General features: G+C 35.0%; 1 long non-coding RNA gene across 1 annotated transcript in view; it reads left to right on the top strand.

Moving 5' to 3' along the window:
- The window catches only part of LOC107192993, a 134,784-nt gene that overhangs the window by 28,816 nt on the left and 83,926 nt on the right, over positions 1-22,042 (top strand). The window contains exon 2 of the long non-coding RNA XR_001516319.1: positions 2,600-2,671. This is a non-coding gene — a long non-coding RNA (uncharacterized LOC107192993). The remainder of the gene's footprint in view (positions 1-2,599; positions 2,672-22,042) is intronic.

The following is a 22,042-nucleotide window of genomic DNA, read 5'->3' as shown; positions in this document are numbered from 1 at the left end:
ATATTCTGTTTTTATTAAATTATTTGCATTAAAATTTTATAAAACATCACGATAGAAGAAACATACAAAACTAAAAGTTTAATTCAGTTAATAAGTTTCGAGCCGTCTAGAAATAATTTTAATATTCAATTCAACACGCACTTGAATCACTCGTCCATATGCACTTACCGACTGTTAAGAAACAAAACAACGAACCAGGGAATTTGTAAAATATAAATATATTTTATCAGCTGTGTATGTAAATGTTTGAATAAAACGGCAAAAGCATGTACCAACTTCTCGTTAAAAATATAAAAATATATGTGAAATCGACATTCGTTAATTATTGTACAAAAATACAGTACCAGATATGACATCCATAAAGAATATTTTGTTTCTTATATTGAATTGATGTTGTTCTAATATTGAACTAATTGATGTTTAAAATAGTACCAACGAACCCAATATAATAAAACAGCACGACACGCTTTAAAATGCTTCAGACCGTGAGGTAAAATTTCCTTGAATACGCCTCGTGCCTTTTTAAATCATCGACTCGATAGAAGAAAACAAAGAAACGTGTAGGTATATCGGATTTCATCAAAGTACAAATTATCGATTTCTCATATTTTTAAAAACACGGTTCGGGTTACATGGTAACTGGGCGGCGGCAGATAATATTTTTAACGGAAAAACGATAAAAGAAGTTTCCTCGACCTCGCGGTTTGGCCTCGTTTCGCGCTTATACCATTCCTCATGCTGCATCGTTCGGCCTCGTTCTCTGTGTTTTTCTCATTTCCTGTCCCGAAAGGAATAAAAACACCGGCCAGACGATTTTTCCCCCTTTTCAAGATGCTGCCGGCTCCTAAGCTTTTGGAGCAACGCAAACGAAATGAGTGTCGCATTTATATATTATGTACATTTTTGATCAATAAACTGCATATTTTGTGCGTTTATAGCATACACGACTCTGCAAAGTACAGTACATTAAAGTGCTTAACCCCAGAACTATACTGTGGGGTCGTCGGCGACTCCACCAAATACAGAAAGCATGTCGAACGAAGACTCTTTTAGCATACAGTTCAAAATAACTTCTGTATCTTGATTTCTCTTCTTTGAACGAAACGAACATACTACAGTTATCTCTTCTTAAGATATCTAAAGAATTGTAGAAAAGAATGTTTCGGAAATGTTGAATAATATTTAGAATATTTAGATTTTATTTTGGCTCGTCTGCATATCGAATGATAACCCCTTTTACCATAAACCTCAAAATAACTACATTATATTTTGGTTTCTTTTCGTGAAATAAAAAGGACAAGCTGCAGTTTTCTTAAGATGTTGAAAGAAGAGTAGAAAAAGAATTTTTTGGAAATGTTGAGTACAATTTAGAATCTTTAGATTTTATTTTGAGTCACGTTCGCTCGAAAAATGCATCAGGGTTAATAAATTTTAATGATGTGTTTTTTGTGTTATTTGAAATATAACAGAATCCTTAACAGCATAGACAAATTGCTGTTTGGTTCCAAATTCTGTAAATTGATCTGTAAAGATTTATAGTCGCATAAATATCTACAGTCCACAGAGACGGTCATAAGAAAGTTCAAAACAAGAACGTGATGAAAAAACCAAGTAGGTATCATTTTTTTTCAACGACAGTCAATCGCGAAGATATTCATTACAACAACCCAAGGTAATAATGTAAAAATGATGAAGTCTTTCATTTATATTAATAAGATTGCACATAAAATAATTATTTCAACGAACTTAGGATTAGATTTTTAAGTTCTTTTTGCTGCATTTTCTAATAATTACTATTAAAATGTGTAGCCTTTGTATACATGCCATTAACACAAATATAATGAGGATAGTTTCGATAGATGTATTATTTTCTCATGTTATTGTCACGAGTGAAATTTCAAATATATTTTTCCCTTCAGCATATTTTCTACAGTAACTTAGATCTTCCAAGAACATTATTTGCACGAGCATTGTATTTACAAGTTAATACACTATAATTGATAGATACATGTAATATAAATTTTAAAAGTTTTTTTTTACCGTTGCTCTAGTTATTATACACTCGCCAGACAGTGTGTCGTTATAGCGTGATAAGGATTAGACTTCGTGGAATGAAAGTGAATTGCAATGACTGCTGTTTTGATCAGTGTATGCAAATAATACAGAGTATGGACTCGCTGCAGGTGTAACAGGTGATCAGTAGACGGCGTATTATATGCCTTTATAGTATATGCAAATATGTAAAATACAGTGAAACAATAAATCTACCAGATTTAATTCGTATTCTATTTCTGGGTTAATAAACATTTTAATTGACTACAACCAAAATGTTATGTTATTCTAGTTTTTGTAAACTAGTTGGTGAAAATTGAAATTTGCATAAAAAGCCATCAGCTATTTCTTTTTTATCAATATAATAGATATATGTTGGAATGTTCTGAGGATTAGCTAATTATTTCTTTTATATAATTTTTTTATAAATATGAAAAATATCGCTCAGTATGTGGGATGTTGGTATACTGTCATTCCATTGAATGATTCCAGTATTATCAACCTCCCGTCATTTATACATGTATCGTTTAACGTGTTTTCTTTGCAGATTTACGTGTACGTGACGAGATAAGGAAGACGCGCATTAAAGATGTTTTTACCCAACACCTTGGAAGTCTTTGTGAGTAGCTCTACGTTGTCTTTTTTTAAATGTTTATCGCAGATTCTGTACAACTGAATTGTGAAAGTAATGGATATTGATAGTATTTTTTAAATTCTGCACACGGCACCTGCGATTTTAAAAAGAATATAGTAGGAGATACCAATGTAAAGAGATTTTTGTTAAACTTTTAAACCGTAATTAAAAAATTAGCTGTAATTAAACGATTTTTACTTGTTTAATTTAATTATTTAACAACTATTAATAATGGACAAAAATCTAGCAACGAAAACAAATACTAAAATGTTAGGATTTTTACGAAAATCTAGACATTTTCAATTATTTTATAAAAGCTACAACTAATCACAAATATATTTTTTTTGGCAAACGACTATCAATAATAAATCTAGTTATAAATAAACGTAAAAATAATTGAAATCATGAATCAAAAAATTAGATGATTAAAGAAAATACAAAAACAGCATCGTTTTAGTCGGAATTGATACTACATTACTTTGATTAAACTACCAAATCCCAGTATTAATGTTTTCTCGGAAAACAAAGAGAAATGAAACTGGTGTGTATCCACATACATGTAGGTAATACCTACGATATTATTCATCAGCTGAGAAACACATGCTAGTAATCACGTAAGCAGCGCGTACCGTAAATTCCGAAACGTAAATACGAGCTTCATCGTCTTCTCAATTTTACTTTTAATAAAGCATCTACGGTGCATATCACTCACTCCCTAATAACTTTTAATAATATTTTCATGTTTCGAATTCTAGTACCTACAAATTTTATGGTGTGCGTATACATGCGTAATGTAACAGGTTTTCTTCATCAATGACATTTTTGTCAATTTTTTGTTATTACTTTTCATGTACAGATACTAAAATAGTGTTAACATATCGAATATTCAAAAGAGAATATGTCTGATTTCTTTTCGAAAGTGAAACACGCAGTTTCAAACAAAAGAACTGGAAAATAGCCTGCACGACGGTAAAGTTGACCGTCGTATCTCATTAACCTCTCCCAACATAATATAACTGTTGTTATCATACAGCGGTCCCCACAAAACTGCAATTTTGATAGGAAATCGTTTTACAAAATTTCGACACGTTCAACGCGGAATCTAATTCGGCTTATCTTTACGTTTCTGTCGATTGTATTACTTGAAATTCGAATTTCTTTACAGGACGGTCACTGGTAATCGACGTGGCGGTGAATGTGTTAAATATAGTAGATACAGTTCAGATGATAAAGTAAGCAGAAATGCTCCGTGTAGGCGTGAATTATTGTTACGAGCATAATACAACTACAGTAAATCATCTATGAGTGTTTACACGTCATCCCCACCACTGGAGAGTCTCTCGTGGAACCAGTCAAGCGCCCAGTGGTGGGGATGGCGTCTGAACACTCAGTGCGAAGGTGCCTTCGAACACTCATTGATCATTTACTGTATAGAGTAGAACAGAACTGTGTAACAATTGCTCACGAGCAGCAGTGGCTCGAATTTCCCTTCCCAAGGGTTACCCCCACTATGGTTCGAGGATTGAGTCGTTCGAGTTGCCAGCGGGAAGATTACTATTGGTGGGGACACTCGAGCAAGTCAATCTGGGAACCATAGTGGGGATAAGTTCGAGCCACTGCTGCTCTTGAGAAATCAGTTGCAAAGTTCTGCAGTAGAAGATCAAGGCCCATCTCACATCACAACAAAATCGAGAAGACGATCGATCTTCATAGACATCAAGTCATGGTGAAAAAATAAAATACCTTTTGCTACAAAAATGAATATTTTAGTAAAAATTGGAAAATATATTCCTTTTATGACAATAAAGGAATCAAATTGATTACGCATGCAGAAATTTCCAAAACCCAAAATTCCATCGTTGACGTAATAGGAAGAAAAAAATGTTTCTTTTTTCAAATTGTGATAAGGTTTGTATTATCTTTGTACTGACTTAAAAATTAAAGGGTCTATTTGGGGTCAAATAGAAGCGACTGTTTTTCAGAAGTTCTGGTCGAAGAGAGACGTCCCCGGAAATCCTAGTTCCGAACGATCAAGTTAACTAATTATTTATGCTGTTTATTACTACCAAATTACAGGTGTTATCATTGTTAATATTAAATAAACTGGGGGGGGGGGGGGGCATTCAACGTGGTAACGCGTTCCGGGAGTCCCTCATCAGCGAATTTTTATTCCACTCGGTGTACACGGGGCATCATCGTGTGTGTGTCATAGAGCCTGGCCTGGCGGGATATGAGTGCAAAGGAAGCTACGCGATGTGTACATGTGCATGCGCGCAACGCTCCCGTGCATCCGTGCGTGCGTCATATGGGCTCGTTGTTCGCCCGCCGTCGTCTCGAGAGCAGCGTGTGGGGCGGGGCTGGGCGGGGAGGGAGGGGCAAAACCCCGGCGAGACCAGCTGTCTCCACAAGTCTAGTTTTATTCGTCCCCTTCTCCCCTGTTACGCCTCGCCCCCTATCACGCGGCGTCTTGCTCCATCCCTCTCCGCGTTTCTCTTTCCACCCTCTTCGTCCGGCAGTCATCCAGCGATCGTTCTCGCGCACAGACACTCGCCCCCACAGTATAATTCCTCCACTTGTTCCGAAGGGCGGCCACTCTACAGAGAGAGATAGAGGGAAGCGTGTCCCTAAAAATAGGGAGATAGCCGTGGGTAAAACCACGGGGCCAACAGTTCATCGGCGTGAGGCGTTTGATGTTTAATTATACCCACGATTATTTGGACTGGGCTACAAGATCAGCCACCAGGACGTGACTTACGATCGGGGAAGTTGTAAAATCGGCAGAATACGGAAAACTGTTGTTATCGCGCTGCGTCGCGGTCGGCCACCATGTTGCTCTCGAGTTTAGGGTTGATCGGTGAGGTCTGCGCTTCTGCGGAGCAGAGTTGAGTAAAATTTTATTTGGATAATATACAGTGACAAATAACAGTATCTAAGGACGGTTAATGTGATTGAACAGTTGTTCGCTAAGTGTCTGCTCTTTCGAGAAGAAATATTATTTTGTTGTAAAAATTGAATTTTTCACGTTCAATTAATTGAAAATGCCGAGGTACTTTTGAAATATTTACTCGTTATTTGAATGCCTTTTATGTAGATAATGTATTTGTCCATCTCTGCTCCGGAGACGTTAACATGTTGACTGGCGTAGTGGTCGCCGATGACCGGAAAGATTACATTACATGAAGAATTTGAATATTATAAAAGAATATTTACGTTACAACGATGGAATTTCTGAACTGGAATATTTAACATTTTATCAATCCTGTACTGGTAGAGTAACAAGGAGAGCAATGAGAGTTCGAGTCAACACGGAAACATTTATATTGTTAACAATGAAAATTTAAAAAAAAAACATGTATCCTGTGATACTGTCCCACGAATAAAAATTGGGGCATTCAGCGTGTTAACCCGTAACTGTCAGCTTTCTTTTTTTCCTGAAATTTTTGTGTAATTCTAAACGTGAGAAATATCGAAACGGGTGAAGTACTGTAGGTGAATATTCGTAATCCCCAAATTTGGTACATGGCAGTTTATGGGTTATTGGAAAGCACAGGAAATTGTTGTCTCCCTTTTTTTTTACTTTTAAGATTATGTGACTCGAAGCAATGGTGAAAGTGCAAATTGAGAGTTTTGTAGATTAATTTCGGGAAAGTAGAAATGAGCAGAGACTGATTGTGATTAGCTGCACTAAAGTACAGTCAGTGATTAAATTATTACAGTCGTGCAAAAAATATGGTTTTAATGTTTGTCTACATAAATATAAAAAATATATATTATCATAAAAAATATGCTGAATATTTACTTACGACTCAATACGCATGTATAATTAAACTCCCTAGCATGCACGTATTAATCATTGTTGTCTTTTCGCGAAACTTGTATCAGTTTTCATCCAGACAGATTAATAACACGCTGGAACGTGCTGGAAGCGAATGTAGTGTCCCATTTTTTGGCCTTCCGAGCCCACACAGTAGCTTTTGCGAAACACCTGGAGCGTGTAACGCAACACGCGATCCCTCGTTGCGATATCAGCTGCCGTTAGTGTTTTGGCATTCAATCAAATTCAATGCACATTGCACTCATATGTATAAATTCCATTATCAAAAATAATCCGTATTGAATACGCGAATTGTTGCTCTAATACAATTTTAAAAAACGGGTTTTATTCAAATGTAATTTCTCGAGGGAGTGAAAAAAAAAGAACGGTTAAACTTACACCTGGAGCGTGTATCGCAACACGCAACACCTCGTCGCGATATCAGCTGCCGTTAGTGCTCTGACTTTCAATGCGATTCACTGCACATTGCATTCGTATAAATTCCATTAATGAGAATCATTCGGAAATTGCTGATATAACGAAATTTTTGATAATGGGAGTTATTCTGTTTTAATTATGTAAGAGAACTAAATTAAATATCATGGTGAAAAATTTGTTAAATTGAGGAGATGAATTATGGGAAGTAATGTTGAAAGAATATTTTGGAAATGGGAATTATTCAATTTTAATTATTTAAGAGAACCAAATTAAATACTTTGATAAAATATTTGTTAACCTTGGGTAATAAATTATGGAAAGTGCGTACGTGTTTTTTTTTCTTATGTATGAATATTTGAGCGGATAATTTCGCTGATAGATAGGTCGAGCATGACAACAGGAAACGATAATAATATGGTGGCGGTTAGATAAATGGAAAAACTGGAAAAGATATATTCTTTAAGTATCAATTAATAGAATTTTGTATTACTAATTTTTTGTACGGAATTAAAAGAAAAAGGTTATTTAGCACTGTTAATGCGATAAATGCCGTGCACATTGCTGCTAGATTCTGTTAATTTCATTTTTATGAAGTCGATGTATAGCAGTTCCGTTGAAAATTATGATAGAAATGTCAAAGATATTTTCTTAGCACCCAGCAAGCTGTATACAATACAGCTATTGTAATGAACATGCCAACATGATGAAATACAGAGTTGTTTAAATGAGATCTTTAATTTTTAGGTCAGTACAAAGATAATAAAAACCTTATCACAATTCGAAAAAAGAATCATTCTCTTCTTTCTATTATATTACACAAATTCATCGAACATTACCATAAAGATTGTTGACCGTGTTAACTTTCGTAATATTTATAATCTAAATTGCACAGTTCGGTTTTAGAATACACGATTTAAAATTTCCAATACGTTTGTACCTATATCGATTTCAGATACAAAAGTATCTTTATTTCTGTGTTTGCTCGTAACTTTATCATCTGATATACTACGCTCTTGAAAATATATTTTAAGACGTAGAATTATCAGACCACATGTGTTATCAATTGCATCAGATATTCACCAGTGTGATGTCTGTAGCGCCATTTATGAAAATGACATTTTATATCGTTTCGAACCGAAGAATTCGTGTTTTCGTCTTATTTTCAATTAACATTAATTATCCGGACACTTTTAAGCGCGAACCACGTGTACTTACAAGAGAGTTTATAACGGGCGCTAGTTCCATTAATTAAAAACTCCGCTTAATTATATTAAGTTGCAGCTGCACGCGAGTTGTTAGCTTGATAACTCCTAATCGGCTACTTTTCCTTAACGCTGGCTCATTTAAAGCGTGGGTAATGCTCAGAATATTCATAAGGGACACTCGTGTCTTATTGCGTTTCTTCACATTGTTCGTTGTTGCTCCATCCCCCGTGAATTCGGCATCAATTATCTCGCGAACTAAGCCTTGCGTAAAAAGGTTTATCCTACATCTTCAACAGTGAAACCTTTCTCAAACGATTTGCTCGACATCCGAAAACCGACTGAAGCATTGCTCTTAGTCTATTGTTAGGTTGGTGCGCATGAAATCGCCAATTTCAATGAGAACAGACTAGAGATTAAGCCCGTACAACCCAACGTAATTTTTATTTTTTAACAAATTTTTCATCTTTATATGTATACTGTTTAGTACTGACCAGTTGATCATCTGGAACTGAAATTTTCAATTTTTAAGGTTTCAAACTTTTCAAAAAAGTAAATTTCTAGTTACATTGGTCAACTGTGGGAAGAAACATGTAAAACTTTTTTTTTTACTCTCGTATGTCTTCCTGCGCAACAGTGTAATAATCAATCTTGATAACCCATGAACTCTTCTGTGTTCCCTTTTCCTTTACCTACGATGGATTTCATCATTTTCTTTACTGTTTTCATGATAAAACAGTAGTACAATGACAGTAAAACAATGACTTATGACTTCTTTTCTGTTCTCCTTTTTTGTACCTGCGGTGAATTTCACGATTTTCTTTAATTTTCTCATAATAAATCTTTCTTTAAAATGGCGCATTTCATCATTTATTCTACTTCTTTCATAATAAAGCGTTCTTTTAAAATCTGATACGTTTTTGTGTGCAATAGAGTAATAACCAATCTCGATAACCTATAGGAACTCTTTTGTGTTCTTTTTTTTACCTGCGATGGACTTCATCGTTTCCTTTAGCACGGGAACTTTCCGGCCCGGTGGGATACCGTGATGGTAGAGTGTCTGGTAGAATTTCGAAGGGCCGGCGGCACAGACCATTAACCATCAACATCTGGCCAAGCCAGCTGTTGGTGGCCAAGAGGCCGGCTCCTAATGTACGTGGTACGCGTTGCATATTTTCGACTTCCTCTTCGTTCTGTTTCGTAGCTTTTCCACGGTGTCCTCTAATTGTCGTTGAATTTCATTTCCTTCCCATGCGGTTCTTTCCTCCCTGAACTATTCTTTACCATTCTGTATGGCTGGTTCCATGAGTCACGTCATCCCATTCTTCTTGGTAATTCGAGCTTTATTTACTTAAATCGTGTGTCTTACAATTCATCCCACCATACTCGTTCTTCTTTCCACTCGTATTTAATTTCTCGTTTGTCTCAGAACTTCCTGTCGTAGCTTCAACACGTTGTTATAGCGATCTATACATGGTGCCCCATAATACTAGGTTGTTGTAAAAATTCTGACACTTTCGAGGATACATTAGATGGCAACTTAATTTTATTGGAAACAGTTAGTGCCCTCTGTGACACTACATTCGAGTCGTTCATTTTCCAAAGAGATTAAGTCTACAAAATTTGTATTCAAAATTTATTTTAAATATAGGAAGTTAGCAGCAATCAAGTGCTTTGGTACTAAGATTCGAAGAAATTCTAAAAATGGAGTTAGTGACTTTGACTACACGTAGTGTTAGTTTCTCGATTTGTGTTAGACTCTTTCTTTGAGATTTTGCAAAACACAATGGATAGAATTTATGCAGCCACCTGATAGGTGGAATAAACTATAGGAGTGGATTCAGCATTTGAGAATAATGATAAAAAATTCATATAAACGTACGTCGTTTTTGACCTCAGCTACCTCGACTTTTGCGTTCTGCTAATTTGGTTTTTGATTACCTTCACAGGAAATGCTCGAAATGACTACCGTGCATTTTTATGAATCAAATACTACAACGCGTTGGATTCTTGCTTGTGGAGGCATTTAAAATCCACTGTTTACAAAAGAACTAATAAAAAGCTGGAAACGTAGTAGAACGCTAATTATTTTCTTGCGTTTTTTTCTAGAATTTTTAAATCTTTGGTTCTTTAGTTTTTTTTTTTATTGTGTTATAAAATGGAACAGAATTGTATTCGTAGACTATGTGTTAGATATTATGTTTTTTAAACATCTTTTCGTCTTTTTCCAACTGTGGATAGTCGAAGACATTGCAGAATAATTTGACATTCCGAAAATGTTTTTGTATTTCAACCGTGAATAGTCGAAGACGTTACAGCATGAATGGAACTTTCCAACACTATTTCTTATTCTAATCGTAAACATTTGAAGGCAACGTAAATGAATTGCCACTTCGAAAAGTAATATTCAGTATATGGCGGAAGATCAATGAAACGAATTGTTTGTCGATAAAATACAAATTTGTCTGAAGAACGATACATCAAAGGAAGATTACCGGTTTCACCGCGGAAAGATGTTATTTAGTTACTGAAGTTCAAAAAATGGTTGCATCATTGTCGTACGATGAGGCATTTTTGCAAACACGCCGTGTGTTTTGTGACCGTGGGTATCTTATCTCGTTTACTGAACCACTATTAGATAAATGAAATTATTAAGTAAGACGGGATGAGAGATCAACTGTGAATGACGGATCGTGGCGTGAATGCAAATTCCCTATTCCTGTTTTTTAGAGTTATCGCCCGTAGCGACAGCTGTTTCTTCGTAATCAACGACGAGAGATTGTACCGATGATCTCTGGATCAAATACGTTCGCGAGCAATTCGAGAGTTTGCCGTATCATAGAACAACAAGTTCGTGAACTGTACGAATTGGAGATGAATAAAGTATTATTCGACGATTACGGGGAACTGGAGAAGATGTTCGTCGAATGCTTTTCGAAGCACGAAAATAAAGATTATTAGACTGTGAATTTTATGCATTTATAGCATATACGATTGTTTATAACTCAGTATATTTAGTAAAAAGTTTAATAAAGTTGACCAGGTTTTTGTTTTCATAGAGCCCTTAATGAGACCAAATTTCTATTCCAACAGAGTAGTCTATTTTCTTTATTGTTTTCGTAATAAAACCATTTTTTAAATCTGATACGATTTCTTGAGCAACTGTGCAATGATAAATCTCGATGACTCATGAACTTTTTTCTGCTTACTTTTTCTACCTGCGGTGAATTTCATCATTTTCTTTAATTTCTTCATAATACAACGTTTTTTAAAATCTGATACTTTTCCCTGCACGACAATATAATTATCAATCTCTATGACACTTTGTTAGACTGCAAATTTTATGCATTCATAGCATATACGGTTTTCTATAACTCAGTATAGTAAAAAGTTTAATACAGTCGACGAGGGTTTTGTTTTCTTTGTACCCTCGATTGAGTCAAATTTCTATTCCTATAAATTACTTCAGGTAATAAATATCCTATTAATTAACACTAGAACTACCAGCGTCGAATGTATACTAAATTAAATTGTACAATATAATAATACAGATAATATACAATACAATTTTGCATAATATAGTATAATTTACAATCTATAATAACTTAAAGGTCACCATAAACTTCGTTGAGAGCTCTTTTAGGAGTTCAGTAACAGTAAAATAAGGAGTAGGACATCCGTTATTTTGATAAATATAATACTTTTAATCATGACGAAGTTTCACAGTAGGCGTTTAATTAAAGGTGACCTAGCATCAAGAAGATGTGTACACGGTTCGGTATTACTCACCTGCGAATCGACCTACTTACATCGAATTTGTCGATTGGCCTTTGAAGAGGTCAGTTGCAAATATGGAGCGGAATACAAAAGGAAAACTTATCATAGAACCGAGAAAATGTAGAGCGTGTCTTCTCAAGTTTATGAAACGCGAGGCCGAACGGGTCTGCCTGGAATACCTCGTTATATGTATTTTACTCCGTCGTCGAATGTGTGCCATGCGTAATCTCTTCTTAAACCGGTTGCATTGAAACAAGAGCAGAACGAGCAACAAGACGGGCTCCCACCGACATATAACTCATGGAAACTCTGCCTTGCTATTAAACATGTCTCGTAGTCTCGGCTGCACGCGTTTCTTAACGCCACGTTTACTGTCATGTCACTTATCCCACGACGATACTACTTTTTCGACATTGATTTCGAATTACGCATCTGACCATTGTTTGTCTATCACAACGACTGCTGTCGCGTGGGTGTATCTATATTCGTTTACCTCGTATTTTCTTGGGATTGGTTCTTCCAATTTTTAGAAATCAGTTCGTCAAAATGGGTGTCGAAGAGAAGTGTATGTTCTTACGAGGGAAGTTCGGTAACCCTAAAATTCCGATTTTTTTTAAACTTTGCAGGTTTGTAAGGGACCTCAAGAGAAGTATAGCGCAATTTTTGTTTTTGGCCCAATTTCAGTTCTTCAGGATGAAAACATCCCTTGAAGGTAGATAGGTGTTTTCATATTTCCACGTATATCTGTAAAACTATCGTAGATATAAAAAAATGGTTATGATAAAAATTGAATAGTTTTTTATGCTCTATAAAACGATGCAATTAAATTGATAAAAATTCTTTGTTTAAATAAAAACATCCCCCCCCACTTTTATTAATTATCAATTCAATTACATCGTTTAATAGAGCATAAAAAACCATTCAATTTTTACTATAACCATTTTTGTATATCTATGATAGTTTTAAAGATATACAGTTATCTACCTTCAAGGGATGTTTTCATCCTGAAGAACTGAAATTGGGCAAAAAAAAAATTGCGCTATACTTCTCTTGAGGTCTCCTACAAACCTGCAAAGTTTAAAAAAAATTGGAATTTTCGGGTTACCGAACTTCCATTGTAGTAGACTGCGGATTTTATGCATTTATAGCATAAAACTATGGACTTATGTATTTATAACACCCTATAGGGCTCTCTGAAATACAATGAATTTTGATTTCTATTTTACATGAATTTTCTATTTTCTTCTAAACCCAATACGATACTTTAAGGGAGGAAAGAAATTCCTAAGTAGTTTTGTTTTTGTTTTTATGAATAACTTCACAAAAAATGATTCGCATTTACACTAGTTATTAGGTGTACAATTCAGTACGGTTCCAGTGTGGCGACAATGCATTTTAGATTCAGCATATCTTTTCAATCCTCTGTTTCGTTAAAATGGCGGAGAATGATGGGAACAAATAACACATATTGTTAATACAGAATAGGTATTTAAGTTATTTCGAAACGACTACAGAGTTTCGTAAAAAATAGTCGAGATTACTATAGTACAACTAGGCTTGTGGCTAATAGATGACTGATATAACATATTAACCCTTTCCATTTGGAATTTCTTAATTTCCCATATATTTTATCACGTCAGAGGTGACCTCAAAGTTCAGAAAGTTAAAGTTCTGTTTCTCTTGAAATTATGATTTTTGTATGAATATTTTACTTGAATAAGCATGAATAGGGATAATTCTTGTGTTCAGTACTTCGAATAAGTTTTCCAACAGCGGTAGTTCTTAAATTATCATCAGATTGTTATTAAATTGCCTCAGTTTCTCAGTTCTATTGCATTTTGTTTGATGTGCTATGCTAGGTTCTCTGCTAATGTAAACGCTTCAGTATACAGACGAATAGGTTTGTATATATTCAATTGGTTGCAAACAAATGGGATTCAAACCTCCATTCTTCGGATCCCTCAGTAGTCCAGCTTCTATCTTAATAATCTCTTAACATGTCCTGGTCCCCCACGAATGACCAATATTCCATAAAATAAAATATTAGGCATACCAATAAGCAATCCACTATTAAATTGAAAAACATCTCGAATTCTCGAAAATTAGGGTATAGGATGCTGGGAAATCGTTAAGAATACACATAAAATATAGATCCTGGACTCTTACAAAACGAATACAGATTTCCTTATGAACTAATGGTTCATTTACCGATACACCTAATAATTAAAAACTGTACAAGGACTCACGGATTCACCATAACAATCCATCGACAATTAATATCTCGCACTATAACTGAGAACCACTGGCGCCATAAGGAAGGAGAGTCCAGATTTCCATTCGAACGAACTAACAGTCGCGACAGGCGGTCACGAAGGCAGCGATTGGAAAGATTAGAGGAAATTTGGGACTTTACACGCACGGTCGAGGTTCTGAAAGGTTAAGAAGCAAACGATCCGTGCCAGTTGGCCATATGTTGTACCCGTTCAAGGTAAGGGAAAAATCCGTTTGTTTCGGATGATTCGATTCGAGCCCTGTCAACCGAGATGCGTGGAGATGATGACGAATCTGACGGGGGACGCCTCTGTCTTTCATTCCACTGATTTCGCAATGTCCAATCGATACCTGTCAAAGAAACGTGGGACAATGGGAACATTATCTGAAAATACAAAAGCAGGGGCGCGCTTCCTACGCTTCAATACAGATAATTACGTTTCATTCGAATAATCTTGTCCACCAACCTCCGCCACCCGTTACAGCTCTATATCGTTTAAAAGTGTGAGCAGATCGGGGCCCTAAATACACACACACACATACACACTCGATCTGCGCTGCAACCAAAACCAATTTCTCTTCCGCATAATTTCGTCGAGTGAATCAGCGCTATCCTAGAGGGAATTACTGAATCGTTAAAATATTTATTTTTGTTCCTTTTGCACGCACACAAGCTCATTGACGGCGGACGTTCATTAATAATAGGTTGGCCGAGACAGGGACGAGTATTTTTTGGCCAGGACCGACATGAAATTGCACGAGGAAGAGTGGATTATAAATAGAGAGCGTGTGAACACGCATATTTTTTGTAGAAAATAAATTTAAATGTAAATAGTTTGCAAGATGGGACTCTCGAAGGATATGGACACGTGAAAGACAGAATCAGGTCATTTCTGATCCGTACTGAAATCTCGTGTAAATGTTCAATAAAAAAATTGTAGATTAAGTCTGAGCTTGAATTTAAAGCCTGGGTCTCGAGTGACTCGACTCATATTCATCATCCAAGGGTTGATTGGCAGTCTACATTTTTTAAATGAAATTTGTAGAATACAACAATGTCTCGATGAGTGCGACGTACTCGGGTCCACTTCGGAGCATTCATGGCAAGGCGGAGAAGTTTTCAATCCCTCATAAATTTGTTTTTCTGTCCGAAGCTGAGCCTCTGCTTAGTTTCTGTTTACTCCGCAAGGGGACTTCCCCAGGGGTGGGAATAACGCCGTTGCTTGTGTCGCATTCATCGGGGTATCACTGTAGTCTAGGATTGAAGTATATCGGAGACGTATTCTTATGATTGGCTAAGAGTTTTGATTGGCTAAGAGTTTTGTTTGGAGGGTTAAAATTGCCTCAAAAGTGGGGGTTGGAATACCTATATCGAAAAATATCTTCGAAATTAATGAAAGAATATCAGAGAAAGGTTTTTTTGTTGAAGTGTAAGTGGCACAGAAGCAGCTAATTAGACTATTTTCTTGTAAGTAACTGTTTATTTAAATGCTTCTTTGTAGATTGCAGATTTTATGTATTTATAGAGAATGTTAAAACTTTTAAGAAAACGTTCAACTAGATTCAATATAAAATTAACTTTCGTTTTTACTTTGTACGTGACTATTAAGAATGAGAAACGTTTATATAGTTCCTGTTTTTTTTTGTAGATTTGTCTTAAGAACGTACGTTTAATTAAACGGAATAATAATCAAAGCTTTAATTTTCGAGCATTATTCAGAAAATTATTGCAATACTATTGCTAGAATTAAATGGGGCCTAAATGAAAATCGAATGAAGGAAACAATGTGGAGTGTAATAATCATGGAAACAGTCTACGAATGTTACAAAATTTACACGTGTTTTGTTGTAGGTACATGTAGTGTAGTAAAATGATCTTCGAAGAGAATAGATTTCTCTTAAAATTTTCTATTTCTAAGCTTGTTTGTCGAAACCGACCAGTATCTGTGCACAGGTACCGGTTTGGCTTTGCCGATTCAAATCGATTCATTTGGAATGTCGTTGTCCTTACACACAGCCAGACTCTTTAAAATACTATCCTCGACTTCCGGCTGTTGTTGTGCACCTGGCATTAGAATCAATTTGAATGTAATATAACTTGATTACCTCGTTTTGGTGGCTGGAATGAAATTGCGTGAATTGAAAATTCAGATTTCTAGCGGTCAGTGAACCTACGGTGAATCTGTTGAGTCTACGTTTTTATACCAATGTATTATATTTTAGAGTACGTGTATAGGGGGAAAAAAAATAATAAAATAGTAAAATTTCACGAAACACCAAGATTATTCCAAGTTTAATAAAACTCTTCAGAAAACAAAGAAGTTTCATGTTTATATCTATTCTTTATTTTATATCGGAAAATCTGAACAGACATTCGCAGTCTATTCGCGAATATTATATTGGGTGTAACAATAAGTAACCCCGTTATTCCTTTTCAATTATCAGGCGACATATTTTAAATTACAAATATCTTCCCAACATTTCGCTGAGCAAACATCGTGAAGAATTTGGGACACTCTTTACGAGCATAGAAACGAATACAGGTTTCTTAACAAAATTCAATTAAATTAAATTAAATAATTTATTTTTCTTCTATTTTCAAACAGTGTTTCGCGAAAGTTTCACTATCTTTTCCTTTTTCTTAAAATAGCCTGTTCAATTTGTCAATTGTTTGTAACTTTTCCATTATAGAGCTGAAGAAGATTCAATGGGCTTATTGAAATATTGCGTTTATTTCATATATGATGTTGGAATCGATTAAAATTCTCTGATCAAATGAAACTTCCACAAAGCTCAAGACTTACCTTTTGTTTAATGGAACCGTTTATTAGAGTACTCGAATGTGCCCTTCACTGGTTTCATATTATTCGTCTGGTCGATGATAAAAACGATATTGTTCCTCCCGTCTGTGTGAAATTAAAGTCGAAATTTCGACGGTTTGGCCCAACGATATGAGAGTCAGCTCTCGTGGTTTTCACTTCGGGATGGCTGAACCGTTCTCGCCTTGAAATTTCATTGCTTTAAAGCGACGGATAACGACGACGAGTTAAGCCTCGTACCGGTGACGCACGCTTTAATATTCCGCATAAATTCAGTGAATTTAGTCAGCGGTTCTCAAACCACGATAACCCTTTTTTTTTGCATTCAATGTTGATTACATTGCCGTTGTGCGTAATATGAGTCTACGAAGAATTTCTTTGTGGAAATACGTATAACGTGAGACGGAGGCTAAACATTACATTATGCAAATTTCAATTGCGACTTTTAGCACTGGAATTACCAGCGTTGAATGTTATAGTAAATGAAACTATATAACACAGTAATATAAACAATAAATAATGCATTTTATTACGATACACTGTGATTTACAGTCTGTAGTAAATTAAAGGTTAACATAAATTCCAACGGGAAACAATCATCTGTTTTTATTCGTGCACCTGAAACGTGCAAGTGTTGCTTTTCTAAGAACAATTTACGATGTTTAGAAAATTTAAATTTTATCCGTTAGTGTTTAGTTTCTATTATAATGAACAAAACTTACTCGTATTTTTCCGTGGCACCAGTGGAGTGGAAAGGGTTAACTCTCATCAGGATAGAATGGAAGAGAGCCTCAGAGGCTCTCAGTACAGAATAGCTGAAATTAATAATTTAAACTAAAGTAGTAAAACTACATTTTTAATTATTTATTATACATGTTACTACATATATTGTTCATTATGAAATTCTCACTGGCCCAAATAATACAAATTTACCATAATATAAAGAAAATTGAAACTAGGAAACAACAAATTTTCTTTGTATCCTAACTTCGAAACTTTGAAAGTTTCTTTTTTCTTAATGGTTGTATCTCCGAATACTAACAACAATTAAAAATTTATGTTGATAATAAGATAAGATTGTTTTAAATGTTCTAATAAATAGCTATTCGGTAGATGATATTAGAGTTTGTTTGATTATTCCACTACTTTCCTGCTTCTATGTATAATATTAAACTTCGTAAACTTTAACCTCAGCTTTCTCAAATCTTTAAATCGTTATTTGAAAATTATAAGACTGATATATATTTTATATCGTGTTATTTCGAAATCGAAAACATCGACATTAAACAGACCCATTTTTTTGTTACTTTTTTCTTTTTTTTTATTTCTTTTTAGAGGTCATACTTGAATTTCTCAACTGAAAACGTAGAGATCTACTTCAAGATAATACCCAGCGAAAAAATTTGACGCACTTTTAAAATGAGCGTTGCACCGATGCAACACTGGGCGTTAAAGGGTTAAGAACTAATGCTTCGTAAAAGGTACAGACCAATTTCCAACTTAACACGTAAACGGTGAATAGTGTTAATAATTTTCATTCATAACAATATAACTGAAAGCACCGATCAATAAAAGCCACATTTTTTGTGCAACGATCGAATATATTCTATCCAGACATCGATTTGTCGTCGATGATAAAAGTACAGGAGGGTTGCGATAAAAGGGGGCGAGTGTGTGTCTTTCAAAAGAACGAACGCCAGGGACGCGTTGGTAGATCGTTGGGCAAGTTTTTTGGGAAACCTCTTTTGAGTGGGGTCACGAAGTGGAGCGGATGCGAGCTCGTGTGGCGGCCTAGAGTTCGAATGCTGTTCGAAACACGGCTGTCCGTTCTCTGTTATTCGATGCTAGCACAACCCGCCTACAATCTGAACAGCCTCGACAGATGTTGCAGTGTACTTACCACGAGGTTCATTGTCAGAAATATCATTCCTGCCGCCACGTTTCCACGAGTACGCCGTCCCTCGGGGATGGTGGTCGGCGACGAACTTCGGTGTTATTTTTTAATGAAAATTTATTCGAACGAAATTTTGAACGATCTTCAAACGAAATATGCGAACAAATTGAATTTTGTCCATGAGTAATAAGTAAACTGCGGAACTTTATGCAAAATAACATTTTTCGAAGTGATTTTTCTTAAAGGCAGATGTAAAGATTGAAGTTACTTCCATTTCTTAAGGATTTTATTGTTATAAGAATAAGACAAAAAATGTATTAAATCTGGAGTTGGCGTTACCATTCATCACATTTCACGTAGTCACACATACCATAAATGCATATAATCTGCAGTCTAGTAATGAGTAATTTTTTGGTCGAATTTGACATTTACTCGAAGAAAGATTAGGCACTCAGGAAGTTAGTTCGCGACGAATTCTGATGTAATTTGAATGAGACTACATATGTTCGAATGAAGTCTCGAATCATCTTTGAACGAATAGTGCTAATAAACTGAACCTTATTACATGGTTAACGAGCAATTTTTCAGTCGAATTAAATATTTTACTCGAATAAATGTGGAAATAATGTTAGTTTTCGATTAACTAAAATTTATCGGGAACATTCTGAATTGTACGTCAGCTTTCGATACTCATGTATATTATGGATTATTATTTGTGTATAAACAGGATTTTCATTCAAATAAATGAGTGTCAAATTTGACATAAATTAATAAGTAAGGTCATTAGGATCATACGATGGTTGCTTCGACACTAGATAACATTTATTTCAATAATTTTCCCGTTATTCTCATGGTTCTAGAGATACTCAAGGTGGTGATATATCATGGACTATCCTGTATAATAACAACACCAAAATGCATATTAAATATTTATGGGTATATGGTTGTTTAAAATCAGTATAGCAAAGATTGAATAAAATTTAAGAACGTATTTTTCCTATTTGGAATTTGATAAAAGTCTCAATAAAATGATGAATTTTCTGTTTGATTCCAAGCTCCTATCAATTAGTCTACAAAAATCTATACTTGCATCAATAGCCGCGATCTAATAATAACAAGATCGATCTCGGTTCGTTTATGTCGTCTGTAACCACAGAACCTATCAGTTTATCGCATTTATCATTTGAGTGCCGATTGGCAGATAACGAGTCGTCCCCATAATAAGGAAGAAGCAGAAATTTCACTAATATTCGAACGAAACATTCGAAATAATTAATTGAAATCTGATATAAATCGAACTTTTTACATTTATAATTCCGTCCGTGTGACAGTATCAAAGAATGATTGGTTCGTTTCTAGATATAATTACTAATATTTACAGAAACTCTTGTTAGATACTGTATCGAGCGCAAACACGTTTTATCGGCGTTTCTTTTGTACGGATACCGGATATTTCTCGTAGGAGTGTCCTCGAAGGTGTGGCGTTTTCGACGAATGAGAACCAAATCGAAAACCCGATTCCCCTGTTCGTATACCTATTCTACGACGCAGAACGAAACAGTTCGCGAACTATTCCTAAAACGTTTACGCCAGTGAAACGCTATGTATCTTATTCTATAATTTACATTTGTGAGGGAAGACGGTTTTCACGAAGGTTTAAATTATTGGATTGAATCGTGTGAAATATTTTCTTTGCATTTTTCGATGTTACGTTGCGATGAATACAAATGCAGAACAATGGAATAATAAATTATGTTAAAAATATGTCTAATGTTCACAGGAAAGTAGAAAGGACTTTGTAAATCGCTAGGATATTGCACGAGTTCGTAGTATTAGTTAAACACAACATTTTATAGAAACTAAAAACTTTATCGAAGCTGTAATTTACATATTAAGAATATTGTCGGATAAACAATAAAATAAATTTTTGATTTTAGTACAGTTAAGCAACATTCGTAGTAACAATGTACATACAGAGGCTATAACAACACTGGTCAACCAAATTTAACTTTTTGTTTGTCTTCGAACATCCAGTTGCTGATTCTTGTAGATTCTTCTGTGCTGAATACGAATCCGTAAATAGTTTTTTATCATCACACTCAGTTTCCGAGAAATTTGATTTTAAAAAAAAAATGCAAATTTTCAACTTTGAACATTTTCTGTGTTCAAGCATTAATAGTTATTCAGTTGATTGTTGCGTCAGATTATTCTGTAAAGTCTCCTGAACAAAATGGTATACGTTGTTATCGCATTATCAACATTTAAACATGTTTAAAGGACGATCAAAGGGAAAAGGACACCCATAATGCACTAATTTTTATAGATATTTTTCAATTTATTTCACAAATTAAGGGTCCAGGACATAATCTAACTGCGTCAGCAGATGCAGTAAACATTTTTCTTCCGGAAAGCATTAACAGAAATGGTAAGACACGTTTTGTGTTCAATACAAGAGCGAAATAGTTTAGTAAAATCTGACGCAGTCGAACGCCTGCGCTTGCCGCCTTTGAGTACCACTGCCAGCGTCGCAGATTTTACTAAACTATTTCGCTCCTGTATTAAACACAAAACGTGTCTTACCATTTCTATTAATGCTTTCCGGAAGAAAAATGTTTACTGCACCTGCTGACGTAGTTAGATTATGTCCTGCACCCTTACTTTTTGATATAAATTGAAAAATATCTGTAAAAATTAGTGCATTATGGATGTCCTTTTCCCTTTGATCGTTGCTTAAACATGTTTAAATATTGATAATACGATAACAACGTATAGTATTTTGTTGGGGAGACTTTACAGAATAATTTGACGCAACAATCAACTGAATAACTATTAATGCTTGAACACAGAAAATGTTCAAAGTTGAAAATTTGCATTTTTTTTAAAATCAAATTTCTCGGAAACTGAGGGTGATGACAAAAAATTGTTTACGGATTCGTATTCAGCACAAACAAATCTATAAGAATCAGTATAATTGTTCTTTGGGACAAAAATCATGTTGACCAGTGTAATTGGTATAAATGCAAGAAACATAATTCTGTCTCTAAAACAAATCGAGATGATTGGATGAGTTTTTGTATACGAGCCTTAATTCTTGAGAAAACTAATTAAATTTCTGTACACCTGACCGAAACTTAGCAAAAC

The sequence above is a fragment of the Dufourea novaeangliae genome, unplaced genomic scaffold (assembly GCF_001272555.1).
Source record: "Dufourea novaeangliae isolate 0120121106 unplaced genomic scaffold, ASM127255v1 scaffold488, whole genome shotgun sequence".
In the NCBI taxonomy this organism is placed as follows: Eukaryota; Metazoa; Arthropoda; class Insecta; order Hymenoptera; family Halictidae; genus Dufourea; species Dufourea novaeangliae.
The sequence above is the reverse complement of the archived record's forward strand: the minus strand, read 5'-3'. Positions and strand labels throughout refer to the sequence as shown.